The sequence below is a fragment of the Lissotriton vulgaris genome, chromosome 4_1 (genome assembly GCF_964263255.1).
Source record: "Lissotriton vulgaris chromosome 4_1, aLisVul1.2, whole genome shotgun sequence".
NCBI lineage: Eukaryota > Metazoa > Chordata > Amphibia > Caudata > Salamandridae > Lissotriton > Lissotriton vulgaris.
Genome location: NC_141691.1, coordinates 1,260,014,111 through 1,260,041,542, shown reverse-complemented (window position 1 = coordinate 1,260,041,542; position 27,432 = coordinate 1,260,014,111). Strand labels below are relative to the sequence as shown.

General features: G+C 44.9%; 1 protein-coding gene across 2 annotated transcripts in view; it reads left to right on the top strand.

Annotated features, from left to right (window-relative positions):
• GPLD1 (glycosylphosphatidylinositol specific phospholipase D1) overlaps window positions 1-27,432 on the top strand; it is a 655,729-nt gene that overhangs the window by 200,758 nt on the left and 427,539 nt on the right. The gene's annotated exons all lie outside the window — the stretch shown is intronic.

Below are 27,432 nucleotides of genomic sequence, written 5' to 3'. Positions count from 1 at the left end.
CACACTTGCTGGGGAGGATAAGGTGATAGCAACAGGCTGGTGAAGAAATCCGAGGATATATTCTTACTCTGCTTGACAAAGAACCATTGCTAATGTGAAAGAACTTCAACCGAATTAGTAGTTATACTTTACCATTTGTTAGGCTACAATGTGGCACTGCTCTACTGTACTTCTGTCACCTGCTATATTCTCAGTTGTACCGTTGAATTGCTCAGGAGGACAAACCAGATTTCATTTTCTTTTTTTTCATAGGCATGCAACTGCCACTGTGTCACACCACTAGTACCACCGCTATGAGGAAATTTTATCCGACCAAGATTGCCAACCTTATTCGGTGTTTCCCGTGGAGCCAGCCCTGGGTCTAGCCCTACTTTCAAACACAAATTACAGGTAAGATAAGCGTTTGGTGGTTTGGGGGTATAATGGAGTATTAGTACGAGAGACGAGAGACTGAAGGTAGTACTACTAAAGTCCTAGGACTCTTGGATTCACTTCACTTAGTCTGTGAGAGGCACTTAGTGTTGAAAACATTTGGGCATTTACACTTAAAGGAAGAAAATGGAACTAAACTTTCAGGAAAACAGTCAACGTTAAACCCCCACCCACCAGGCAAGCAGTAAAAAACAGGTATGCTCAGATAAAGTTTGAAAAAGTATATTTATATCCCTAACAAAATAATCTCCCGCAAGACCCTCCCTAACCCCAACGATTGTCCTTCAAAAGTCCCCAAAAACCCAACTCCCAATTCCCACCCCCCAAAAGTCTCTAAAAAAGGGGCAAGGGACACTATGGGTGGATGCTGTTAACTTTTTGGGCCAGGGCATCATGCTCCTCGCGGAGCAAGGCGAGCTCCTGCTGAAGGCGGGACACCATCAGGGTAGTGCGGCGCAGGCGTGCCTTCACTGCCTTGCAGGTGCAATGCCTGTGAGAGGCAGCTGTTGGCCTTGCTGCTCGGCGGTGGCGTTTGCCTTTGGCAGCCCGGCTCAGTCTGGGTGGACCACTGTGCTGGGTGGCAGCCCGTGGGGCCACGGAGGCCGATGCAGACGACGTTGTTGTTGTTGTCGACTGCACACTTTCCTCGTCCTCCAGGGCCACCAGCCGCCGATATTCCGCAACAGTGGCCTCGATCCTCCGTTGCCGGGCCGCTCTAGCCAGCTCCTTCCTCCTTGTTCGTTTGGAAGGAGAACCTATATGAAGAAAGAAAGACATAGTCTGTAACCAATGCTCTTTAAGATTAACTCAATCATTCAGCAGAAATTTGTGTTGCACTACAACTAGCAACTTGCAAGCGCATTACATAACTATTGAGGCCAGTATCTATCTAACCTCACACTTCTTCATCCTTGCTCTAACATTAGTGGGAGTTTAAGGAACAAATTCTACGAGCACTGTGGACTTCCATTGGAGTCGACTATGAAAGTACACCAGTCTTATTCTTCTTCTTATCTCTTGTTTTGGAAAATTGGTACGTTATTTTCTGCAAGCCGGCATAATGCCAGCGCAGTAAACTTGCACCCGAGAAAAAGAGACGCACGCCATGAAGAGTGACCTAGACTTGCGTTGCCGTTGTGTTACTGTACCCGTCCAGTACATGCAGGTGGTGAAGCTCTTACTTTTCTATTACGGGTGGCACTGAGAATACTCTCTTACAACTCAAGGGCTACTGCTTAATTAATTTAACTTTCACCCTACAGTGGAAATGAGTACTAGAAATGGAAAATTGAAGAAGATAAATAATCTGATTATCTATCACTTCACATGGGATGTTTTTGCTTATATATGGGATGACTTTAGGTGCTTTGCTTTTTATTGAGTGACCAGTGATACATCCACACATGAATGACTGAGTGCTACTAAACTTATTAAGAGAGGTAGGGAGTGGCCACCATAATAACCAGATCTATGCAGTGCTTGCAATACAAACTACTGCTACTATTTATGGTAGTATTTGGACAAAATTAAAAGTTCTTTTCCTTGCCTTTCCTACACTGGAACGGACGTGCGGGTGCAGTGTTACATGCTCTTCAAAGTTACACTTAGTTCATCCACTGACCGTCTACTCTCTCTAGATCATGGGTACTCACAAACTTTCTCTCAGGGGCTACATTTACAGTGTAGTTTGGGGCCGAGGGCCGCACTGGTGGGGGCGGAGTCAGAGGGGGCGGGGCTAAAGCAAAACGATAACTTGTGACCAATCAGGTTGCACACAGGTCCCTGCAGCAGATGCCCTCATCCACTGAGCCACCAGACCCAGCATTTACATACATCTCTCTCCCTCCTGCTCTCCCTCCTGCCCTCCCTCCATCTCTCTCTCCCTCCTGCCCTCCCTCTCCCTCCCCCTCTGTCATCTCACTGTGTGAGTGTCTATCTGTGTCAGCCTTCAGCCCGGGTTGAGACCGCTTCCTCAACGCGCACACACAGACAACAACACCAAAGTACTTAACAGGTCTTTAAAAGACCATTAACATATTATTGAGGCTTTGTTTGTTGTAGTGCCCCTGCTTCTCCACCCTGACAATCACTGCTTGCCCGGCCCCACAGAGCAGAGGCTTTGTTCTATTTCACCTCTTTGTGGCCTTGCATCTCCACTCTGCTCTGTGGGGGCCGGGGGAGCAGTGATTGTCAGAGTGGAGATGCAGGGGCGCTAACAGGTGAAATACAAAAAAGCCTCTGCTCTGTGGGGGCCGGGGGAGCAGTGATTGTCTGCAAGGTCTGCGCACCGCCAAGGAAGGCTTGCCGGGCCACCACCGGCCCGCGGGCCGTACTAGGAGTACCCCTGCTCTAGATACACATATGCTATCTAAGAGTCAGATAGTAGCATGATCCAGGTATATGGACACATACAGTTTCTGTGTCACCCACCCAGGCTGTTGTCCTTCCACCCATCATTGCTTCATCATTCACCCAGCCATGCATCTCATATTCTTGCCTTCCCAGCTAGTCTTCAATCTCAATAAGTAAGGAATATATAAGAGCTTACCTCTGGCCGCCACCACCACCGTCTCAACTCTCACAGCCGCCGCCGCCGCCTCCTCCCCTGAAGAATCGCCCTCCGCCTCCGTGTCGAGCACCACCACCTCCACACTGGCCCCGCCACCAGATGTTCCACCTACAAAGTACATTTAAGAATGTTAGAATAAAGCACTCACTAGTCACTAGTCTTTGGTCTAGGAATGAAGACATGTGAAAACAATGTAATTTGTGACTGTCTACGTTAAAGTTAAAAAAAATGTCCCTTTTTCCAGGGAAGGTTGTCTTGCTGCACTTTTTGGCACAACTGATGAAGGCTGTTTTTTTAACACGCACCATTTTTCTCCACACAGACAGAAGATGGACTTCTAACAACAAGATCAAGTTGAAACCAGGTGAGAGCTCGGCTCGACCACAAGCAATGTCTTCAATTAATCGTCAGCACTAACCACTTTTCCATTATCAGTTAAACGTTTAGTTTTATTATGACTTCATTTTAATAAATGTGTTTACTTTTAATAAAGCTTTTAAACTTAAATACAATCTGTGTTTTTTGGTCCAGACTAGAGTGACTGAGCGAAAGGTTTTGCAATTTTTGCAAGCATGAGTCCAGATAGAACACTTCAAAAGACATTATGGACAATCCCAGAGGACTGCACTAAGTTGATAGAGCTATTGCTGACTAGAATCATGGGAGTTTCGCCAACCGTGCAATCTTAGTTAGCTACACAGACAGACTAATAAGAATAATCTAGTAATACCACAGGGAGTCATAGTAGAGGCAGGATAAGAATTTAGATACAGTCTACAAGAAGAGCAAAGACAATTTTGAAAAAAGTCAAATGAGGAACGCTAGGAAAAATAGGTACTAGTCTAAAATGAAAACTTACTGGGGCCAGCAGAGGAGCCCTCGCCTGCCCGATCCTGGCCCTGTTGAACAGCATCCGCCGCCTGCTGCTCCTGTGTCCTCCTCTCGCCCCTGGGGGGAGCTGACGTACAACATGAAAGAAAGAACAGAAAACATGGATGATTGTTGCTTGTCAATGTCAACCAAATCAAACATTTCAAAAGAACAATAACAAAATATTTCCGCGAAATTATATTGATTATGGTTACTTTTCATTTATTTGCGGACCTATGACTTCGAAAGTCACGTAACTCACTAAACAAAGTACTGAAACGTTCACCTAGGACTGGCAGGCAGCAGTCCGCAGGCAAGACGCAAAGTGACAGACAAACTCCATTGTGATTTCAGTCAGATCAGTGACAACACTAACAGTTGCCTGCTACATTACCAGTCATTTAAATAGTCAAACTATCAATCCACCGCCACTATTTTTCTTATTGTCAGGGGTACAAAGGAAGGGGCAGATTTAAGCCCTTGCGGCTCTTTTGCGCCGTTCTTGCGTGACTTTTGTGACGCAGCAGCTAAACAAAAAAGGGCGCCATGGTGCGGCGTATAATATTATAACAACGTGACGCATTTGGGAGATGCATCCCGTTATAAAGCCCTGCGCCATCAGGGGGCGTTCCGGCGCAAGGGAGGGCATTCCTGCGCTGGAACACATCCTAATAGTGGCTGAGGGAAATCTACAAAATATCAATCAGTCACCTTTAGGACAATGATGCGTCACACAAACCCTGCACCTGCTTGAAGCAGACGTACGGCTTGACCCAGCATTGGGGAGATAGGGTACCCCAGAGCATTGATGGAGCTGCGCCATCGTTGCGACGCAACTCCAGCAGTAAAGCTTCGGTGACGTTTTGGGCCCATGGTGCGCCGCATTGCAAATACGGCGCACCATGTTTGGTGGTGGTAGCGGGCCGCACAATTAATGGCGCATCCCTGCTACTTTGCAGGGATGCGACGGTAATTGCAATTCTGCCCCTTAGGGGCATACTTACTTACGCGTTCTGGCGCATCTCCAGAGATGCACCAGATCAAATGCGTCACCCAAAACTACCCTTGCGACACGGCAGATGTGCCTCATTTACAATGCGGCGCGCCCTGGCGCAAGGGTAGGCACTTGCGTGACGCATCTCGTCACGTAAGAGCGGCGCATCGCTGGAGTCACGTCGCCAACGCAATGCAACTCCAGTAATGCTCAGGGCCACCCAATACTTAACATGCTGTGTCAGTCCTTTCGCCTGCTTCGAGCAGACATAAGGAATTGAATTGACGTAGCAGCGTCGCAGAAGTGCCTGCGTTAAATCTTGTACATTTCACGCAGGCAATTTTGCGAGGCGCACAGCCGCTGGACCGCCCACCCTGCGTACTAGGAACGCACCCATTGTGGTGCAGGCCCATGGCTTTATAACGTGACGCATCTCCCTAGATGCGTCATGCTGTAAATGACTCGCAGGGATGCGGCACGTTTACGCCGCTGTTGCGTCACGCAAGGCAACGTAAACGTGGCGCAAGGGGCTTGTAAATGTAATCTGCCCCCTAGTGTCTAGCATTACGCAGTTCTGTAAAGTACACTCATACATAATAGTTACTCAGGCCAATGAGACCACGAAATAGAAAACAAATAAGCATAGTAGCAACGCCACTGAGAAGGAGAGCAGTGCACCTGAAATGCACAGAAGATTTTGAAATATAATTTAACTACAATGTAATCGTCATCAGCGGCATTATTGGCTTGCTCCATGTAAAAACACATATTTGCAATACAACAACACAGAGCAGGAGAAAACATCATAGTAGTGAGTGATTAAATGGCTACTACTACTCACCAAGCCCGTGGATCTCCAAGCCGAGCTGGTCCAGCAGGTCGCGCTCGCGGTCCAGGAGGTCCGTCCAGCGATGGGTGACCTGGCTGTAGGTGCGCTGGACCCCGTAGAGGTGGGATATGGCCCAGCACACCTTCTCCCACCGCTTCCGGCGCTCCCGCATGTTGTAGCCGCCGGCCGCGATCCTGCCGCCTCCCGCGATGGTCCTGGGCAGGCGGCGCTGGACGAAGTAGACCAGCGCGCCCACTTCCTCTGGGCTGAATATCTCCCGTCGCGTCACCTGCTCCCCCCTCAATCTCCCGCATGCTGTCCTGCCACTGGGTCCAGCACTACTCCCCGCCGCCGCTGCGGCCCTCAAGTGCCTGGGCAGCTTCACGGCGCCTGGCTTGACCATGGTCTGGGCAGGTAAGGTAGGAAGAAGTAGAAAATTAAGAAAGAATAGGATAGGGAAGAAGAAAAGAAAAGAGTTTAAAAAAGTAGTTTAAAAGTAAAGAAAAATAGCAGAAAAGACAAAAATATACAGCTAGGAAAAGAGAGGGATAGATAAGAAGCAAAATCGTAAAAAAAAAACTGAAAACAAGCAAAGGATGGCAAAGATACCAAGAGGATTAAACACCATGCCCAGACACAGGAAATGAATGAAAAACAAGATGGCCGGCGCCCGTTCACGAGCGCGAAAGTAAGTTCGCGCGAGATTTTCCTCGCGATCTCGTGCGAACCTCTAGATTTCCCGCGCGATCTCGTGCGAACCTCTACTCGCAATGCGCTTACTGCGCGAGATTATACATAGCGGGCGGAAACGGAAATACGTCACCCAAACAAAATGGCCGCGCCCGTACTCGACCTTGGGGTAAATTCGCGTGTTGCGCTGCAAGCGGCTCGCGAATACTGCAAAAAAACTCGCGAAACAACAAGCCGCAAAAAAATAAAATGCTCATTCGCACGAATTGGCGGCTTCCGCGGTCGGTTTCGCACGACGCCGCGCCCCGCGAATAGCGTGAAAAAAAACGAAAAACGATTTCAGCAAAAGCAAAAGCAATGAGCAGGTGCAAAAGGTCAACCTCATGATTTGTAACGATTCTTTGTAGTGCTTCCTGAGGGGGCCCTCCAGAATTCGGTTGCCTGCTTGCAACTATTGTGTGACCCTGCTCTGACCTTAACTGTATGCCACAAAGGTCCTGATTTACAGCTAAAGGAGCAGACAAGCAGGTGCCAGGCTGGAACTTTAAATTCTTTCAGTGACACATTAATTAGCCCCTAATTCATTATTGTCAGTTGGGGCAGGGCAGGTGTTGTTAATAAACTAACCCCAAATTAATTCATGTCAGTTCAAGCAGGGCAGGTGGGCTTGCTTTTCCCCCCCATCTTCTACAGTGATGATGAACCAGAGGCGTCAAATCTTTCAAAATAGAATCAGTCTACCCATACCTCAAGGAGGATTATTACACCCAAGCTGAATCTAGACGAGCACTGTCACAGTTCCAAGGGAGGTCTAAGAACAGATTTTTAACCTTTTCTGAAAGTTCATCTTCTGAATCGGCCAACGACTCAGACCCCAGGGAGGGATCTTCAAAAAGAAATCCTTTTTTAGAAAAGGGCGAAGGCAGGGGAAGAGTGAGATTCAAACCACAGCCCCAACCATGGGAAATGAGAACTCGACGAACCCAGTACAAATCGTAGATCAGACCTCCATAGTGAACATTTCAAATAGGGAATTAACTACACATGAAAAATCAGTATTAGAACTAGGACTGAAATTTGTACCAACAACTTACACTGACCTGACGCATCTAAAAATTAAGGCACTGGAATTTTGTCGGAAATTGAGACTGAAAGCATTCTTCCATAACAGAGACGACACCAGAGCTAATGAACCCTCTAATCTTTCCAATAAATCCACGTTTGTACCCCCCACATACACCATTCCAAAGGAAATAATAGCCTTTGAGCAGATCGTTCTATCATCCATCACCCAATTAAGCAAACAAAAAGTGTTCCTTAAGAGGAACATCACTAGGGAACAAGAAACAGCCTTGAATACTCTACGCAACGACGAATCGATAGTGTTAAAACCCGCAGACAAAGGGGGCGCCCTTGTGGTCTGGGATAGAGAGAAATACATTACCGAAGCAAATAGCCAGATCAAAAATACCGAGTGGTATAGAGAAGTCAAAGAGGACCCAACTCCACAAATAACAGCTGAGATTCGAACTATAATCACAGAAGGTCGAGACAAGGGGATACTAGGAACGAAAGAATTCCAATATTTAGACAAAAAAAGCCCGAGAATTCCGGTAATTTATTTTTTACCAAAAATTCACAAGAACTTAGTTCAACCACCTGGAAGACCCATTGTCTCCGGGTGTGATTCGGTACTGGAACCACTCGCGAAATACGTGGATGTGTTCCTTAAACCTTTCTTGTCTGAAGTAAGATCGTACCTCAAAGACACCAGGGACTTCATTAACAAGGTAGAAGGCTCCCCATTTGATGGGAACCAAGAGGTGATGGTATCCTTTGATGTAACCTCCCTCTATACCCAAATCCCTCAACAAGAAGGATTAGAAGCAATGGAATATTTTCTAGACACACGACCCAGACCACATAGAGTCCCCACAGATTTTATTATCAACCTAGCGAGAATAGCCCTCAAAAAGAACTACTTTCGGTTCATGGACACGTTCTACGTGCAGGTGAAGGGCACTGCCATGGGGTGTCCTTATGCCCCAGAAATGGCAGTGCTCTTCATGGCCCTGTATGAGGAGCGTTTCATCTACCGCAACAATCCATTCCTCCAAAACATCACCAAATGGTATCGCTTCATTGATGATATCTGGTGCCAATGGAAGGGGTCAGAAGAAACGCTGACCCAGTTCCATCAGTGGCTCAATACCAGACACCCAGATATAAAATTTACAATGACATTCAGCAAAACATCGCTTACTTTCCTAGACGTTGTGGTTTTCCCCCACGAAAATGAATTGACCACCACTTTACATCGAAAAGATACTGACAAGAACACAATTTTACATTATGCCAGCTACCACCCCAAAAGTTTAAAGTCCAACTTGCCATATGGACAAATGCTGAGAATTCGACGGAATTGCTCTAGAAAAGAAGACTTTCTGATCCACTCACAAATACTGAGTGATCAATTACAGCGGAGGGGTTACCCCCATAAATTGCTGAAACATTCAACCACCAGGGCATGGCACACTCCCCGTGACGAGTTATTGAGAACCAACAAAGAAACCAAACCACTGGAGAGGCCAGTATGTGTTACCACCTTTGGACCATATACAAACAAGTTTAAATCGATCATTTTAAAAAATTGGCACTTGATAAAAAATTCAGAAGTCCCGATGGAGCAACCCCTGTTTGCCCTAAAGAAAAACAGAAGCATAGCCCAGCGGATTGTAAGGGCCGATCTGGGAGTCAGCAAAGCCAAAACTGACCTACGTACATTGTGGAAACTTCCACCTGTAACAGGCCACCATAAATGTGGGACGTGTGCGTCATGCCCTAACACAATTGAAGGTGAGGAATTTTCGTTCAAAACAACAAAATGGACACACAGAGAGTTCTCGAACTGCAAAACACAAAATGTAATATATGCAGTCATGTGCCCGTGTCCAAAATTGTATATAGGAAAAACCACTCAAAAAGCCAACCAACGAATATCCCAACATAGATCTAGGATCAAGAACAAAGTGCTGTCCGCACCCATGGTGCAGCACTTTATTGAACAGAACCATAATGAAAATGAGTTCAAATGGACAATATTACAAGCCATGAAGGTTCCTCCAAGAGGAGGAAACATTGATGCCATGCTAATAAAAAAAGAGGCTTATCTAATTCTAAAATGTAATTGCGTGATGGATGGTCTGAACGAGATGTCAGAATTACAAAGAACCAATTATTGAGTCCAACGTGAACCCCACTACCAAGAAAGACCCATCAAAAGGTATAGAGTCAAATACTGCGCGCAGTTCAACACATAAAATTACCAATACTAGTTTTCTTTCAAAAACCACAAATCCCACAATCCCTAGCCACATACATAAACAGGAAACCGTGTTCCTTCTGGTGTTCAGCCCAAAATCAGAGTAGCAGCACTCTGAGCGAGAAGCAGCCGCACAGAACCCCAAGCGCAGCAAAAGACCCAAAAACGGAGGTAAGAAAGTACCAAGAATGTCCTTTTAAAAGCGTAGCGGTAACACAGAATCAATGCCAAAGTAAACTCCAACATGGGCTTGATTCCTTTTCAGAACGCGAACGCTCGTCTTAAACCAAGTGAGGAGCTCGGGTCGCCAGCCGCGCTACACGAAGGTAGGCGAAATTGACAAACAAACACTGAACTCCATTAAATGTTCCCTTTTTACTTGTGAAACTGATTCCGAACTTTTAAACACATAGATCGGAGTCACCGCGGAACACGAAATACACCCCAATAACAACACTACTTTGAGAGAGCAACTGAATAAAAGCAAGTAAGTGTTAGCGCAGCCCTAATGCAGATACCATTCAGTATTAAGAGTTGTGGAAATTAATATATTCACTAAATTCACCCATCCTTAACCACGTTTAGGTAATGGTGAAAAGTCAAAGACAACCGATAACCCGTGCTTGAAAGCAGCAGTCTCTAAACTTATCAGATAAGGTAAAATTTTACAGATATTGCCTATATTTGAAGCTAAGCGAAAAACCCAGGAAAATAGGAGTTATTAAATGTCCTCAATTTCACACCATAGGTACACAGCCCGGCCCTGAGGAAGAACCCATTAGACTAACAGAAGGGTTTGGAAACGCATCGGCCATCTGGCTGTAGGCACACAACATAGTGATATAACAATGAATGTACCTTAATTATTTTTTGGTGTATAGGATTCAATGCTTGTGTTATGAAAAAAATGATGAAAGCGTAATTGTTCATGAATTATTTCACATTTATTTTTGTTTATACACATTGTTTTGAAATGTACTGAAATGTGAAATATTATGTTTATCCGTATCCCCAGTAAAAGGGATTTTTTCAGCCTCTGTATATTGTTGAAAGTTTGCAAATTGTTTTGAAATGCGAGATATATGACAAATGCATACCTTCTTTAAATAAATAATAGAAGGCACACACCAGCTGAATAAACCAGTTCTGGTCTGTTAAAATCGAATCCTGGCACTTTTTTCTTTACTAACTGTAACGTGTCCAGCCAGGATCCGTAGGACAAAACCCCTCAATTTAGAAACGAACCAGAGGGTGACATTGATGTAACAGAGGGTGGCATGGGTCAAAGAGAGGGTGCCAGTGGTAAAACAGAGGGTGCTGGGAGGCTGTGATGATGAACCAGACGTAGAAACAACATAGTCGCGACCGTTGCGAGCCGACAAGTAAGTTCGCAATTGCGAACTAGTACCAAATCCTCGCGAACTGGCAGAAACAATTGCGAACACACAAAAAAAAAAATCCGCAAATTCGCGGGAATTCGCGGATTTTGCGGATTGCGAGTTCGCAAATCCGCAAAATTCGCGAACGCGAGATCCGCAAAATTCGCCCATGCTTACTCGTAACTCCTTGTTGTGTACTGGTTGAACAACCTTGATATCACGAGATATGAATGCAGTTTTGATGCTCATGGCGGGCGGGGACGAGAATTGATTGAATATTTCGACATCCCTATTGATATTAAGTTCTGATGTGTTATTGATTACTGTACTATTGAAAGTTCGAATTAACGTCACCCATGGTACTTGCCCGCAAATGTATATCTAGATAATTTTATTGTAAGTGGCCCTGTCGTATTTTAATTACAAAATGTACGTTCACCGATTCCGCAACTGTTAGACACCTTAGTTCTTGCAACCTAATGGCCCGCTCGTTACGTTCCTCTACAGTGTAAATGTCTCCTCATCATATACGATTCCAGTTTGCTCCGTGGCCGGCCCACGTGGTTATAGGCCCGTATTTGTATACTGACATTTTCACAATAAAGGTTTTTAAAACAAAACATGGTAGTAGTATTTACATTGGTAAAGTTTTTAATTTTAGTCACTGTTTTCGAATCAGTAAAAGGCAAGTGAAATAAAGCAGTCCAATTACATGACGGCTAAAAGGTATAATACGCAGGAACGCAGTAAAGATAAATGGTCAAGGGCAGTTGTGTTTTTCACTCCTGCAACATAAAGTGATCGATAAGAATCTGATAATCAGGCGTATCGGCGACTAAGACAGCAGGCCGAGCCTCTTTTACTCAACGGCTCCGTCATGGGATGAAGAAACGCCCTTTTTCTCGAAAAAGGAATATATTTTACTTGCAGGACAGTTGTAAATTTTCCAGGAAAGTACATTAGCCTGGAACATTATAACATATATGTTTAAGAAAAAATAATGTTCGAAACCAATAAAAAGCGTAATTTTTAGGTCATATGACCAAGCTTTTCATCATTAAAATAACAAAAGTAAAATGAACCAATGAAAAATTTTAATAACAAGTCACATGACCTGTTATGCTTACGTTACGCGCTGCGCGCCGCGCCCCGGATCGCTTCCAGGAAGCTGCGCTTCGCGCACCGGAGCACTTCCGGGTGCGCTAACGCGGCGTGTCATATAACGCATTACGCGACAACGTAGGTCCAGAATATAGTCAAAATGTCTCCACCAACCAGCGTTCGGAACACAACCCCTTTCAGCAGTCTAAAAAGTTCTGTTAAATGACAACAGAAGGGACAGGCAACAAGAACCATCAGTCAAAGAGGGGAGGGCAAGTTCTTCTCTACCGGGTCATGTTGGGGCGCTACCGGAACTGATCGAATTGGTAGTCTACAGTGTTTCTGGATGTTTCAGACTGAAGCTGGCGTCAGCATGAGAGCACCACCATCTCGTAGCTCAGTCGTGGCCATTCCACGAGCAATCATGGCAGCCGCTCCCCACCAGAAGCCTGCGGGAGTCGGGGGCCCCCAAGACTTTTGTAGAATCTTCAAGGCTGAGGGGACGCTTTCGAGAATGGGACCCAAGCCCTATCAGGCAAGCGTCCGAGTTCCAAGGTGTCCCAGGGCCATTTTAGTGGACCACGCCCAAATCTGAAGAGCCGGCCGCCATTTTGAGAGTCCTGTGGCAGCCGCCTATCGTTGCATCGCAAGAGCGGGAGCAACTCAACTACATGGTGAGCGAGACGCTGTAGTCGCAAGAGCGGGTGGTAAACAGCTGAATGGCGGAAGAGGCACAGTGTAGCAAAAGCGGGCGGAATGGCAACTGAAACGGTAAAGGGGCGCCCCACTACAGCGTGTCTTCAGGTCAAACGGATTGTGGGACAAGGTCCAGAATGGAAGAGTCATCAAAAGGCAAAATGTTCCGCCGGACCCCGGGAGCCGGCCGCCTATGTCGGGGGCGATCTCAGGCCACACCAGGGCAACACGACTTGGGGAGGGGGCAGGAGCTAAGTGCCATCTCACCGCCCCTCGGGGGCCTCCGTCAAGCGGTTCAGGGAGGCACCGCATCACATTGTTTAACAATGCAGTCAGGTCCACAAACGGCCCTCACTTACTTTGAGAATAGTGAAGCTGCAGTAGGTGCAAATAAGCTTCAGACAGTGTTACAAGCGCTGCTCAGAACTCTGAACTATGGCACCCAACATCCAGAACTTATGCCATTTGAGCATGGCAGTGACATCGAAGCAACTCAGGGACCAAAACCATGAACGTACACTCACGTATGAAAATCTTACTTGGGGAGGGGGCAGGAGCCAAGCGCCCCCTCCTAGTCCGCGCCACCACACCGTATGTTGAAAATCTGAAGCCATCGTTCTACAAACTCAACCAGCCTTGGATGGAAAAATGTAGAAGAATGTACAAACTGAAAACCAGTTTTGGTCTGCATAGCATCAGCAGCAACGCTTGCTATCAGAGTGCATGAGTTTCATGCTCGATCGATTGAGCTAGCCGGATCGGGCAACAAAAAGTATAAAATAGTTATGTAAATAGTTATTTAATAAAATGTTTTACCCTGTTACTTTGCTGGTGTGTTGTATATATTTATAATATTTGCATAGGGTTTGTCGTTATTTTGGGTGGGGTGGGGTGGGCGGCGGAGTCGAGCTGTCTTGCAGCCATCATGGTGTGGAGCTAAGTTCATCTTACTAGTTTCGTATTTCTCATGAGGGGTTGTTCTTAATGTTTCTATTTTAGCGAGGTCAAAAACAGATCCCATTAGTGGCCTACTGATTTTGCTCGATTCCTTTTGTTTTTTTTAACTATTTTTCACTATCTGCAAAGACTAAACAGAGTATTGCGACTCTGTGCTTGTTTGTAAATACAGAATGAACCAAAGAGAACCAATTCTAAAACAGTAAATGCTTGGATAGCAATCAATCAAATAGAGAGAGAAGCAGGCACGACGGATTACAACGGGGGCAAAGGCCTGCGTTAACTACCCTTCACTATCTGCAAAGAGAGAGTACTGCTAAGAGAAAAGAGGGGGGGAAGGGGGGGCAGCGTTCAAAGCACATCAGCGTGCATAAACACGAAAATGTTTTTACCTATCATGTACTTGACATTTGACAGCATTTGATATTTGGTATTAAAAAACCATTGAAATTCACAGAAAAACCCATAGGTTTTAAGCCATATATAGTTAGGGATTTGCATATACAAAACCTTATTTTACTCGCACAAAACCATTGAAATTCGCATATATAGTTAGATGCGCTAACTATATATCGCGCACCCGCAATCCACTGCTGATGATGTCACATATTACATCATTCATGACATGGTCAGTGACATCACTGATGACATCACTGATGACAACTCAAATGACATCACTGATGACATCACTGATGACATCTCAAATTACATCACTGATGACATCACTGATAACATCACTGATGACATCTCAAATGACATCACTGATGAAATCTCATTTGCCATTACTGATCACATCACTGATGACATCATTCATGTGATAATACGATGAACCTCTTCAGACTCTAATATAACCTTAGATACACTCAGTGTGAACAGACACTCACAGACTGTCACTCATCCATGGAGTTACTCACACACCTAGTCAGTCATGCAAAGAATCAATCACACCTCCATTTCCTCAACTATACAGTTATACACACCTTACTTATTCAAACATATACTAACACATATTTACTCTCTTATACAATCCCTGATACAAGTTCACAATGATCCATACAGCCACTCACACATTTACTGGCTCTTATGCAGTTATTTATATATGTCAACTCTCACATGTACTGTGTTTTACATATGTACTTTGACATGTAGCAATGAGATATCCATTCACTCACCAATACACTCATGCACACAGTCTGTTTCCACATGCACTTTTGAACCCATACATCTAGTGAACCAACTGCTCACACATCTATGCACAGAGTCATACACCTCCCAGCCACCCATACACACACTCAGTCTCCCATACAAATACTTGGGCAACCAATTAATAACCCATATAGTTACTCATATAGCTACTGATCAACACATGCAGCAGTTTACAGAACAACAGACATAATGATGCACAAATTAAGACAGTTTAGTCACTAACCCATGCACTCAGTGAGACACATTTAATCACTCACTCATACAGTCAGTCATGCACCTACTAAATCCTTCATCCAGACACTTATACATCCACTCATTCTTCAATATGTAAGACATATTTTAACTTTACAGAAACATACAGTCACTGGATGTTGTCATCAGTGATGTCATCAGTGATGTCACTGACCATGTCATGAATGATGTAATATGTGACATCATCAGCAGTGGATTGCGGGTGCGCGATATATAGTTAGCGCATCTAACTATATATGCGAATTTCAATGGTTTTTTGCGAGTAAAATAAGGTTTTGTATATGCAAATCCCTAACTATATATGGCCTAAAACCTATGGTTTTTTCTGTGAATATATATATATATATATATATATATATCATCCCAAAAATCTCCTGAGCTCAGAGACGCACACCAACAAGGAACTGTTCATCACGAACCTTTTATTCACTGGAAACAGCAATTATCACCTGATTAATCAATGTCCCTGACGCGTTTCGATGCCTCCGGCATCTTAATCATAGGGCGGGTGATTTGGAAAGTCAGGTGCAAACTGCCACTCATTTCACTCAGCATGCGTTCTCCAATGAAATGCATGCAGGGAGTAGTAGTTTTAATTCTTCCCCTTCGGTGGGGTCCTTTGTTTCCAAAAGAAATTCGATTCCCATTTTAAAATTTCATATTTGTACAGCCCTCCGGTGGGCCTCAGGTTGGTAAATCTGCTTCCCAATTTCTTCTGTTCTATATATATATATATCCACAAACAAAGGTTGCCCTCGTGAAGATGTCGCACACAGTGGGGTATATGCACACAACACCGCAGGCAGCATTGAGGTCAGCAGGCCGTAGGAATTTCAATTGCCATACGCGTTTCGAGCTATTAGCAGCTCTTGATCACTGGCGGCATTGAGGCAAAGAAACGGAACTATTTCGAACAGCTGATTTATTACACTTTTAAGTCCCGCCCACATAGGCGTCACAGGCAAAAGCATGATGGTACTTGCAGTTCATGCCAAAGACTCAATGTTCTTGTACCCAAGTGGATTCCGCTCTTGCCTCAAAGTAAATAATGTTCCTTGTAAGGTGAAAGGCCACAACAGCTTGCTTTCCTCTTGCTGATACTTCCCTGCGGCTCAGGCCCCCTCTGCCCTTAAGTGCTCGTATTTCCAAGCACTCGGAACCGCATTTCGAGCGTCGGGACACCTTCGCGGCCGGACCAGCCGCTTACAAATCCACAAACAAAGGTTGCCCTCGTGAAGATGTCGCACACAGTGGGGTATATGCACACAACACCGCAGGTAGCATTGAGGTCAGCAGGCCGTAGGAATTTCAATTGCCCTACGCGTTTCGAGCTATTAGCAGCTCTTGATCACTGGCGGCGTTGAGGCAAAGAAACGGAACTATTTCGAACAGCTGTTGTGGCCTTTCACCTTACAAGGAACATTATTTACTTTGAGGCAAGAGCGGAATCCACTTGGGTACAAGAACATTGAGTCTTTGGCATGAACTGCAAGTACCATCATGCTTTTGCCTGTGACGCCTATGTGGGCGGGACTTAAAAGTGTAATAAATCAGCTGTTCTAAATAGTTTCTTTGCCTCAATGCCGCCAGTGATCAAGAGCTGCTAATAGCTCGAAACGTGTATGGCAATTGAAATTCCTACGGCCTGCTGACCTCAATGCTACCTGCGGTGTTGTGTGCATATACCCCACTGTGTGCGACATCTTCACGAGGGCAACCTTTGTTTGTGGATATATATATATATATATATATATTACCTACTGGCGGTCGCCATTAGGTAGTTATAGTTAGGATTTTTTTCAATGTTAAATCTCAAAATTCTATTTGGAATAACTTTGGCGCCGGTTTACGAATCTGCCTGAAAATTTCCTCAAAATGGCCTCGCGGCACCCCAGTCCTTCCCTGAAAGTTTGGGGGGGATTTCTCAAGCGGGGGCTGAGATAAAAGGGGGTCCCAAAACGTGTTTTCTCCATGTTAATTTCCATAGGGCGGTCGACCTCACTTTTAGCCCGAACGGCTGAATGGATTTCCACCAAACTTGGCAAAATTGTAGGGACTGGTAGCCCGATGTGCCTTTGCTATGTCTCAAGATATGTGCTTCAGTGGATTTTGAGTAATTTAGGTTCACAAAAATATATATATCTATGGCAGTGCCCTGGTACGCGCTCCGGGGAGCTGATTGGTTCTTGGGTGTCTGTAAACATTCGAAACAGTCCGAAGCGGCCGCCATCTTGTGTCTCGGTATGATCGAGACACAAGAGGTGGCCAAAACAAAGGGGGAAATGACCATAAGGGGGCGGGGTAGACCCCCCCTGACCCCCTAGGTTTGATGTGGGGGCTATAAAAGGGTCCCGCTGGGCAAAAAAAACAATCGATTTGCACGGGGGGAGCGCCCGGTATGCGCACCGGGGAGCGCACCGGGGAGCGCACCGGGGAGAAAAGAGAATCGCAGAGTTTAAAAATTTACGTCGTTTTATATAAATGGGAGGTAGTTTTGAAAAGAACTTTTTTTTAAATTGTTTTTGTTGTTTTATATATTTTTTTGTGAACATTTTTTACTTTTTTTGGTTTTTCAAAACAATTTTATATATCTTTTTTTTAGTACTTCGAAAAAAACAGAAGGATTTGAAAATGGCTCAACAGGAGCAAAAAAAAACAATAAGGAATCATTGCTTTTGTTTGTGAGAGCACTTGTGGTTTTCTTCTGCTCTGTTAATTAAGGTGGTACTTTTTTCACCTTAAGTTATAGTAGCCCCACAATAAATACAAACTATTTTGAAGTTTGAGAATTTGCTTTGGATGTTGGGCACCATTTGACGCCCTTCAGGTGCTGCAAAAGATGATTCCGCACTTGAGGTGCTAGGCTGAGGGGTCTGTGGGTTTTCAGCCATAGCTCTCACCTGTGCTTGGGCCAAATTATTTGGGTGCCACCTCTCCATGTGGCGAAGCATGGTGTGGTTGCCATACTATATTTTTTAGCAGGATTGCCATGTGAAAGGATGTTCTTGCAAATTAGACATGTTACTTTAGGGGCATTAACTTTCTTCAGTCCTGCAGGAAACTTAAAGAATTGCCAAATGTAGTGCTCCTTTACTTGAGATGGGTGGGGTTCCTCTGGTAGGAACTGTCTCTCCTGCTCCTCCTGCTCCTCTTCCTCCTCCTTGTCCTGCTCACGACCAAAAAGCAGAGGTGGTGGTGGTCCTTTTGGTGGTGGTGGTGGTGGTGGTGTTGGAGCACCAGCAGCAGCAAGTAGAGTAGCCATTATTGGTCTCTCACAAAGAAATAGCTCTTGCTCTCTCTAAGAAGAAAGTAAGAATGAGGAAAAAAGGTGGGGGCTTTCCTCATTTGGAAAAAAAAATATTAGGAACCAATGAAAAGTGTTATTTTCAAGTCACATGACCCGATGCGCTTACGTTACGCGCTCCGGCGCGCTTACGTTACGCGCTCCGGGCCATGCCGCGGAGCTCTTCCGGGTGCATTTACGCAGCGCGTCATAAGACACATCGCGCGGCTACGCGATACGTCACGCTTACGCGTCGCGTCACAATGTTGTTTTCGATCGCGACATTGGCGCTAACGGGACGCTTCCCGGTTCGCGCACCGGGGCGCTTCAAAATACTACGCTTTCCGGGGCGCTCACCGGGGCGCGCACCGGGAGCGCTCCAGGGCAAAAAATTTTAAAAATACCCCCCAAAAAAAGGAAAAATTGTAAGGACTGGTAGCCCGATGTGCGTTTGCTATGTCTCAAGATATATGCTCCAGTTGTTTTTAAGAAAATTAACTTTTAAAAAATATATATTGGGCTACATTGGGCTATATATATGTTAGAGCCCAAATATAGCCCAATGTAGCCCAATGTAGCCCAAAGATGGCCACAAGAGACAAAAAAAACAAATGTAGCCCAAATATCAGCCAGATGTAGCGCAACTATAGCCCAATGATAGTATGTACAAGAGTGTTCTAAAGAACAACTAGAGCGCTAACAGTCTTACTTATAAAGTGAGACTTTTAGTTAGGAATTAGCATTAAAAAAAACTTTGAAATTCACAGAAAAAACCATAGGTTTCAAACCAGTTATAGTTAGGAATTAGCATTTAAAAAACCTATTAAATTCACTGAAAAAGCTGGTTAGGCCTAGGGCCTAGGGAATCGCTGGGAGCAGTCAGGACTAGCAATGCTCAAGTCGGGAAAAGCCCGTGGGATTCGGGTGCAGTGCTTAAAGCACACACATGCACCAATGCAAAGTCAATGGTGCGTAAAAGTTATAAAGTTACTGCAAAAGGAGACTTCCGCTTAACCTAGAAGGATCAAACTTTAGACACATATACTGGAGGTGTGTACCAGTACAGGAGCACCAGCGTTGCTGGGTTACCTCACCCACAGGAAGCGGGTGCACAGGTGCGAAGTAGTGTCGGGTTTCGTCACGCAGGTTGATGGTGCCTGAAGATGAAGATGCTGCAGGCATCGTGAAGAGAAGTGTCCGGTGTGATCCAAGGGTGGATCGAAGATAAAGATGATCTGAAAGCAGAGGGTACAGAGTCTGGGTCACTCAGCAGTGACCAGGGTGGAACCAGGAAGGAACCAGGCAATGTCGGGCGCTTTCAGGTCGTTGTTGTGAAGCTTCTCTCCGCTGCCACGTGGACTCTGGGGCACCGAGGATGTCCAGGAGTGGATCACGAGCTGTCCCACAAAGGCTCTCGCTGTTGGCGGTGTCGGCTTCCGGATTGGAGCAAACAACCCTTGGCAAGCGTAACCCACGCAGAATTCGAAGATGTCTTAATACTTGGACCAGGAGGGTCAGAGCGGGTGCTCCTTTTTAGGAGAGTGAGGACAAGTCTGGAGCAATCAGACTCACAAGTAAGATTTCAAGGTTCATCGGCACAGGGGCCGCAAGCCAACGGGCAAGCGACCAGACCAACGCTTTGAGCCAAAAGATGCAGAAGGCCCCATGCAGCACTCGGTGAGTGTAGAGGGGTGAGCTTCGGTGCAAGAGAGACTCAGGGCTGGGCTTCTCAAACCCCAATGCACAGCTTCGAGGGGGCCTCGGATGCTGCACGGTCAGTGCCTCGTGGTCTTTCCAAGATGGCGGGCCCCACGCTTCAGGTCACCTCCACAGGTCTCAGCTCTGCAGGGACTTTGGATCGGGCTGTTAGAAGGCAGGCACACTGGGTCTTGTCGAACTCTGTCGCTCGAGTTCCGGCGGGAACGGCAACAAAGCAAATGTCGAGGTGCTGGATGGTGCCTGTTTGCACAGGGTGGTCACTCCTTGACCACAAGGGAGATTCTTCAGTCTTCTACGTCGAGTAGGATGTCGAAGGGTCCAGAGTTTTGTTTCATAAGTTTCAGTCAGGATAATCTGAGTGCGTTGGCACTGCTCCCATTCTTATACCAATCTAGGGGGCTGGATTACCTGCTAGGTCCCTCTTATGGGCGGGACCCAGGAAGGGGGTGGTTACACCCCTTTCCCTTTGTCCAGGGTCGCGCTGGGACTGGGGCTGGTGTGCCCCAGAACCGGTTTGACCGGATTATGCAAGGGGAAGCCTTGTGCGCCCCAGGCACTGTCTAGTTTCTTTCAGCCCTCCCTGCCCCAATACACTATCTCCTGAGTGGGGTGGTGAAGCACCTCCCCATGACAGGAAACCCTTTGTCCAGGCCTCCTCTGCCAAGTTTCGGTCAGCAGCAGGAGGTCAGACTTGTGTCGGTGGCAGCAGCATCCATTTTGTGATGCTGAGGCTCTGGTTAGGATTAACCGCGTTTTAGTAAAGTAACATGTCTTCTCCCTCTAGAAGGGTGGAATGCTATCCCCGTCAACAGGACTGTCGAGGGGATAGTATTCCAAATCGTATGACACCTTACACAACATGTTTTGATAAAGCCAAACCAAAGTTAGCACATAACCGCGATGGATTATAATGCACTTAAGAGTATATGGTATGGCATTATCCCGGAACAGCTTAGGGAGTTGTTCCCGACAGCTGCAGACAGGCTCAGCTCATGCTCGAGCACCATCTCACGTTAAACCAAGCACTCTGCCTCCAGGATTGGTAAGGCCTGCCATAGGAATGACATATAGGATTATATGTGTCCAGATATAGGTTTAGATATAGGTATACTATATCTAAGCAAGAGGTGATTATACCAACTTGCCCCAGCTGAGTGATCAGCCAGTTGTGTCAATTTAAGAACCAGCCAGGGGTGGCAAAAGCTATGCTGCAGCCCCTGGTAGGCCTTGGATGCACCTATGCCCTTGGCACCTATAGTGCACTATATAGGGGCTGACAAGGTGTCTAGTACCAATTTGGTTATGCACCTAGGGTGCATGGAGTCCATTTTAAGGAGAGCAGATAGCCTGGGGCCTTGATTAGCAGGGAGCCAGGCCAACTCAGTCGAAAACCAGCTAAACACAAGGCAAAAAATCTGGGGTAACCATAGTCAGGAGTCCACCTTCCTACAAACCCATCACAGCACTACTTCTCCGTGAACAGAAAACAATTGCAGAACCTTTATAAATCAATTTTAAGCTAAATAATCACTTGTCTGTTCAACCTAAATACGGTAATTCAGTAAGTGAAAACTAGGCAAACCTCTCAATTTGATAAAGAAAGTCTCAATTCACACTAAGCAGATCCACGGCTAGCAAAAATCTATCTCCTGTAGTGCACTTACTGCGTGAATTAGGAGCAAAGTACACCAACCCAAATTAAGCATACAATCCTAATAAAGAAACTTGTTCATTTTTGAATCCCTGTCTGTGTCCATGTGGGACCTCCCGTTCCACACTACCTTATGCAGACATGTATTTCAATCTCTTTAGATCATTGATTTGGGCAAAATACAATCACCAAAAAAACCAATAAAACAAATAAGTTCACAAATATGAAAAAACATAAATAAAACAGAAATCATTCTACCAATCAAACCCACTATCAGCATTATATATCCAATCATCTCACAGAAATCATAACAATGCACACCTCCAACTCATACCTTCTATATCACCAGTGCATCACTTTTCGTACCACTCCGCTGGCACAGAAGCCTGCTCCATATTTACCAGGCAACACTAACCCACTTTTGTTGGCCTAATGCTGCCTTGTAGATATTGTTCCCTTTAAAACAGTATTTTGGCATTAATGGGGCGTGCAATGGGTGTTGCTGGGGCGTACCCAGCAACATCCAAGGCTTTTTGGGACTGCCCCAGATTTACAAGCAATTGTAACTCTGAGGCAGTGCCCAAAACATCCCCATCCCCAGGGGAGGCACAAGCGAGGCACAACGAGGAGAAATATCTTTATTTCTCCTCGTTGTTCCTTTTTCTATGTGTGCTGTATTCTGCAGCACACACTGAAAGAAGAAAATGGCTCTTGTGATTGTTTTTCTGCACAAAAACAATCATCCCTGCAATGCAGGCACCCTTCCACCATGGTGCAAAGGTGCCTGTGTTGGTCCTCGGCACCGCATTGTGTGCCAGCGTAGGGGAAAAGGACAGGAATGTGCCATATCTGATTGATACAGTGCATTTCTGCCCTTTCCTTTAGCCATAGGGCAGTACAGCAGGAAGGTCTGCTGTGCTGACCTACGGCAAAAACTCATACATAAAGCCCTTCAAATATACATACAACACCCAGAAATCAATCCACCCTCTTCATACTTACACTAAACCATTCAGTAACACACTATAGTTCACCTCTTGAGGAACTCTATCACCTGAACCACTGGTGAAGTGGCCGAAATATTCACTATTCTCTTGAACTGGACATTAGGGACCAAGACAAATCATTTAGAAAGAGGATGTGCTCTGAAGCGCAACCATCCTCTGCTACCAATTTGTGGGAATAGAACTGGGCCCCAATATTCAGGAGAGCCCAAAAATTCAGAATAAGCTACATGTACCTCAGTCAGCTCTGGCCCATGTTGGTCTTCAACAAAAAGGCTCTATCCCCAACATCAATTTAGCAGAGTAACATAAAGAAGTAATTGGGACCACTCAATAACTGAGTTTTATACAACGGTACACATCTGATGGCTCCTGCACACAGAAATTTCTCTTTACCAGTGTCACAATAACTTATTAGATTGGTTATGGCTGTGAACTTGATTCTAAATTCTGTGAAGTGTGGCTCTAGTGTGGGAGAGGGGATAGTAAGGGCTTGTGTGGACTGTCTGACATCACCATGCATATATGAGCAAAAAATATAGTAAACAATTATGATGACAAAGACCAAAAGAAAGATTGCTGTAGGAAAAGGCAACAGCATTACTTGTACAGTTTGTATTTATTATTTATAGCATGCAGATATGCTGAAGCTTCATGGTGCTGAAAGAAATATAGTAAAATAATCTGGTCACAGCCTAAAATAGATAAGTGTTTAAAAGATTGTGAAAGGGGAGTAACAATGGGGACCGAATGGCAGTCAGTAGGGACATGAGAGATGTGAGTTTATCAGGAGGTGAGAAGCATAATTAAAAAGGACGGAGGCTGGGCTATGGAGATGTAGGCATTTGAGAAGAGTCATCTCTGTAAGGTACTCCAAACATGGTATAAGGGTTTTTCATTGCAGCCCTTGCGGAAAACAGCATCCAGCTGCACAGTGTGCCTCCATCTAACTGTCCATTTCAACCCTAAACATTCTACTAGGAATATGGAGCTACATACTTTTTAAGAAACAAAAGTACAATCGTAAAAGGGTAGGTAAAAAAAGGTATTAAACAATTATGTCAATACACACACAAAAAGGCCAGCGTTCTAATTGGTCTCCTGTATGATTAGTCAGCATGATCACTTGGAAATGTAAGGCCCACACCCACAGTCATAAATGTGGCATGCTCCAACATTGGGCTTCCCTCACTTTGGACTCTGTTGTAATATGTAATGTATCTTCCACAAAAACTGAGTAGACAAAAGAAATGTAAACTGGCTATCCCAAATCTATCTTATTAGCTGATGTCCAGATAGGATTAAAAACATAAGCAGATGATACCTGGCCATTTTTGTGTGTTCTGGGTTAAAGGACAAATGTCTGAGTTTATTTCCTCTACCCCTTTGGTTGTGTAAGATATTACCAAATTATGTGCAAAATATGTATGGGCTATTTGCAAAGGTAAAAAGAACAGATCCTGTGCACACGTAAGTGTAGTTTGTAGTCCTGGAGTCAGGACCTGCGGATATGCTGAGAGAAAGAGTTTTCGCAGTGGTTTAAAAGATGCCAAGTACAAATGTTCAGGTGGTTGAAAATATTTATAAATCAAGTGTTGTTCAGTACAGAAATAGTAGCCAGCCTGGCATCTTTTAAACCACTACGAAAACTCTCTCTCAGCATATCCGCAGGTCCTGACTCCAGGACTACAAACTACACTTATGTGTGCACAGGATCTGTTCTTCAAACTTTTGGTGTAGGCCTCCCTACACTTTCGCAGGGGTTGTTTTTTTCCTTTGGGATTGTGTTCCCCTGTCCTGTTCTGCACCGTGTGCCCTCTGCACAAACATTTAAGAAACAAGATCAAACTGCACAGAGTGCCATTACTTCCTGCTCCCTAAACTCAAAACCCATTCTCGTCCAAAAATATTTGCAAAGGTAAATTTACATGTGAGTAACCTATACATGTACATTTCTTTTTACAATTTGTAGAAATTCTACTACTTTTGGCTATTCCCATTTATGAGTGTAAAGTTATTACAAAGTGTAGACTTACATGTCTCCACCCCCCATGAATGCAGGAGTGGAGACGGGTTTACAGGTAGAAAGCGTCTAGCTGTAGCTTTTCACACATATGCAGAGATCAGCCTATGATAAAGTGTAAGGAAAAATAAAATAGTGCATTCAACTTAGAAAAATGTATTTTCAAATGTTGTTATAATGTGTGTAAATGTATGCTAATTATATATATTTATTTGAAATGTAGAACAAAAAAAACATTTGCTGCTTTATTTATTATGTTTTTATTTATTATCTAACAAACACTTTAAAATTATGTATACACTGAATTGAAAATATTTAAAAATAAGACCATTTGTAATTGATATATTTTTAACTTTGTATTAAATGTACACTCTTTTAAGAAGTCAGCATAAAATAATCCATTTGGCACGAATTCCTATGTGGTTCTATTGTAAGTTTTTATGTTCATTATTTTAGCAGCGATTGGCCATGTGTGATGCTACAGCTAGACCTACTGGAGGTCAGAAGTGAAGTACAGTTACTATTGACTTGTGACCTTTTTTCTGTAGTGACTTTAGAAGTGCAGTTTATAAATAGGAATGGGCTTACTCTTTTGTGGGTGGGTGCATGTCCCTCCCTAAACTCCTCATGAGCCCTCCCTAAACTACTTACTCCTCCCAAAAGCCCTTCTATTTAGTAGTGAGTATTCCTAATTTTCCAACAACTCTCAAACGTCTCTCCCACATTTACTACTAAAATGTAGTCATACATGTGTGGTGCTCCCTACATTTGGGTGGAGATCACTGAACAGAAAAGATAGAAGAGGCGCACAGCTGCGTTCTGTATAATCTGCAGGCGATGGACTGAGTTTTTATCTGTGCCCAGGTACAAAACATTACTCTATCTAATCTGGTTGTCATCAGAGCCTGCATTACAGCTCTCTGGGCTTCCAGTGGAATTAGCCAGAGGATGTTTTTAAGACATTTGAGAACAGCAAATAAGATTGCCGTGACTCTAGACACCCGAGGTTTGAGGGTGAGAGGGTTATCAATAATAAAACCTAAATTTTTTAACTTTCTGGACCGGAGCAGGTAATGGAACCACAATATCAGTCCAGTGGTTGATTCCCCAAAGTTCGGGGTTGTTATCCAGAATAAGGACCTCAGTTTTAGTGCCATTCAGCTTCAAGGCATTTCTGGTCATCCACTGGTAGATATTTCTCAGCTCAAGCTGGAGCAAGGAGGGATCTTGATGCTGAGCGACTGAAAGTGGAAAGACAATCTGGGTATCGTCTGTACATGAAAAGATGGTCAGTCCCGACTTCTCAGTAATGTCCGCCAGAGGGCTAACATAGATGTTAAAGAATAGAGGGCTTAAAATTGCTCCATGAGGCACTCTAGCAGTTTATGCTCAGGGATTCAATCTGATGTTATTTGAGACAACCTGAAAGGTGTGATCTTTTAAAAAAGAGATCAGCCACCTCAAGGCCAAACCCTCAAGGTTTCAAGTTGGTCTGCCAAGATGGAGTGTGTACACTGTATCAAATGCTGCACTCAGGTCTAACAGAGTCTAGTTAGAGTCTAGTTGTTGCCTAAGATATTTAGGGGCAGATTTACAAGCCCCTTGCGCATCATTTACGCCGCCATTGCGTCACTTTTGTGACGCAGCGGCGGCGCAAATCCTGCTCCATGGTGCGGGGGTACTTACAATGTGACGCATCTGGGAGATGCGTCACGTTGTAAAGCCCTGGCCACATGTAGGCGTTCCGGCATGGGGGGGGGGCGTTCCGGCGCAGGAACGCCTCCTAAAAGTGGGTGAGTGAAATCTACAAGATTTCACTCAGTTACTTTAAGGCCCATGCTGCGTCAAAACCCTGCGTCTGCCTGAAGCAGGCGTAAGGATTGAGGCAGCATTAACTAGATAGGGCCCCCACAGCATTGCTGGAGCTGCGTCGCGCTTGCGATGCAACTCCAGCAATGCGTCACTTTTACGGCACAGATGCGTGACGCATCTGTGCTGTTTTTGCACCATGGTGCGCCGCATTGTAAATGCGGCGCATCCATGATGGCGGAGCTGCGGCGCACAATAACTGGCGCATCCCTGCTGATTTGCAGGGATGCGCCAGTTATTGTAAATATGCCCCATAGTGAACACAAGTAGAGGTGATACAGTGCTATAACCAGGTCTGAAGCCAGACTGTGACGGATTAAACAAATTGTGGATTGTAACATTGTGCATGTGTACTCATAGAGCAATCTAGAAAAAACGTAATTAAAGAAACCTCCCTCTCAAGAATGTTTGTGTAAAATCCTAGGGTCAAAACTGTGCTCATCTTCAAAGGGTGTACATGTGTTTTAGGCTTGGGTGGGGACTTAACAGGATGATTGTCAGCAGGGAAATTGAACCCTATTAGTAAAGCAGCCATGAATATACCAACAATGATCAACACTCCAGCCACAACTATCCTACGCTGGTC